The sequence below is a fragment of the Sinocyclocheilus grahami genome, unplaced genomic scaffold (assembly GCF_001515645.1).
Source record: "Sinocyclocheilus grahami isolate Dianchi unplaced genomic scaffold, SAMN03320097.WGS_v1.1 scaffold229.1, whole genome shotgun sequence".
NCBI lineage: Eukaryota > Metazoa > Chordata > Actinopteri > Cypriniformes > Cyprinidae > Sinocyclocheilus > Sinocyclocheilus grahami.
The window spans coordinates 1,380,337-1,382,998 of NW_015505408.1; positions in this window are offsets into that span (position 1 = coordinate 1,380,337).

A 2,662-nucleotide genomic window follows, 5' to 3' on the forward strand; every position below is an offset into this window, starting at 1 on the left:
TTTTTTTTAGTACATTTTACAAGAAAATACTTTTTCTTTTTCTGCTTCAAAATTTCATGTTGATTTAAGTGTCCAAATACAATGTAAAATATATATTTGTTTCATTTAAAATAAATAAATCAAATATTATGTTAGTGCATTTTACAAGAAAATGCAACTTCAAAATTGAATGTTGATTTAAGTGTCCAAATACATTTAACTCAATGTTTTACTTGCCATTACTTTATAATTGTTTCTGAAATTTTTTGAGTAAAAATGGTTTGTTAAACATTTTTTTTCAGTGTACTTTTTGAGACCACTGTGGATCTTAACAAGTGGGGTGAGTTCAGGTAAACTGCATCAATTTACCTCAATTCACCCTATATTAAAAAAAATTGCATGCAAACACTTTACAATGAGACGTTTTACTAAATTAGACCAGCTCTTTCAGTTTTACCACTAGCGTCCAGTCAGTGGTCGGTGTGTGATGATAAATCACACTATAAATGCTGAACAGCAGGAGCTGTTTGTCTCCTTTTTAAGGCTTTTCCAGGTTTTGTGTGTGATGTGGCCACACTGGAGCCCATAAGAGGGCTGATGGAGCGTTTCTGCTCTTCATCTCCAGCCAATCAGACGCTTCCCTCCAAGAGTCGGGATCACGGCGCTCGCTCTTGTCCTGACAGCTGGCCGAAATGCCTCAGTGGCCGAAATTAACGAGGAGTCCGGTCACGCCGCGCGTCACTAATGCGATCTGAAGTCACAGTGACCGTATAAGGCCCGTCTCATTTAGACCTGCTCTGACTGTGCGAGAAGAGAAAAGTGCAAAGAAAGTTTGATATCACCACCTTTGTGAAAGAGAACTGCACTTTAGCATACTTTTATAAAGTGTGCTTATTACGCAAATAATATACTTTAAAAGACTACACTTAAATGGGAGTGTGAATTAAATGGGATCTATTTGAAAGCCTAAATGCTTATTATTTTCAATTGATTTCAAATGTATTATAGTTTACATTTATATTAAATCCAATTAGTTGAACTTAAGAGTAATTTTTTTCTGACCCACTTAAGTGGAACTTTCATAATTGCTTCTATTGTCTTTGAAATATAAAAAGTTTTTAAGAAGTGCACATACAACCATTATTTGTATCAAATTAGCTTAGAAATGAATAGGGATGGTAATGTCGTAATTACTCTACATTAAAATTAGATTTGCACATTTTCTTAAGACGGTATGCATGGTGTTTTTGTATGGGTTGCCAGGGTGTTGCTATCTTTTGTGAAAAATAACTTTTTAAAAGTGTAGAAAAAATATAAAAAGTGTATATGTAAGTGTGAACTCACTTATTGCACTTAATCGCAATTAAATCAAAATGTATTACAGTTTAAATTTATAATAAATGCAATTAGTCGAAATTGTTTTGGCCCATTTAAGTAGGGCTTAACATCTTAATATGTAATTTCATTAATTATATTGTCTTTAAAATATGATTTTTAATCAAATGAAATTATTTTTTTAATTAACAAAAATAAAACAAAGATTACAGGGTAAATTACTAAAATACTATTTTATACTATTTCATGTTGATTTAAAGGGGTCATATGATGCTGCTAAAAAGAACATTATGTTGTGTATTTGGTGTAATGAAATGTGTTTATGCAGTTTAAAGTTTAAAAAACACATTATTTTCCACATACTGTACATTATTGTTTCTCCTCTATGCCCCGCCTTTCTGAAACGCATCGATTTTTACAAAGCTCATCGGTCTGAAAAGCGAGGTGCGCTGTGATTGGCCAGCTATCCAGTGCGTTGTGATTGGCTGAATACCTCAAGCGTGAGACGGAAATGTTACGCCCCTCACCATATTGTGATGCCCTGTCCCGGCCAGAGCGATGATTCAAAAACATGAAAACCCATTATAAACGAGGCATTTGTTGCATCCAGTGGGGACATAATTATGGATTATAATGACTTATACTGTCTTTTTACGCTTTGCGTTGCATCGCGCCGCGTAAACATAAAACCCTGTCTGCATTTGTGATCGGAGAAATGACAAACAACAAGCCCTACTCTACAGTGCTCAAAAAACTTGCTTTAAATATTAAAAATAAAAACTCGTAGTTTCGCTTTCACAATGAAACGCAGCGTCACACACGGCGGCCTTGAGTGAGCAGAGGTGGCGGGCTTGAGAACAGCTCGGCCGGCGGATTCGACGAAGGAGACTTGCGGCAACCCCATGTGACGACCCCGGGCTGGACTCCGCTTTGTCCACGGTGAAAGCCGATTCAGCGATCCACAGCGCAAAGTTGATGTATTCCCTCAGCGACCAGCACGGATCAGCTCTAGGCATGACGAAGCGGATATCGTCCTCTTTTGGAAGACCAAACAAAGTAGTTGAATTACACAGAGCATTCACAACATGGCGGCAGCAACAATACTACAGCGAGAATAAAAGTTACGCCTTCTTTCTTTGCGTGAACATTTGGGTGGCGTTATGCAAATCTTCCCACATCGTGACATAGACATGTGGGGGCATGTTAGAACGAGCCGTTTTAGGTAGGCATGGCTGACTCTTAACTTTTATAAAGAATATCTCTTTGGATTTGAGACTTTAGTCTTTGCAACTTTACAGATCTTCTTTATGCACCAAGAGCTTGTAACACTCCAAAGAGAAAGGAAAAA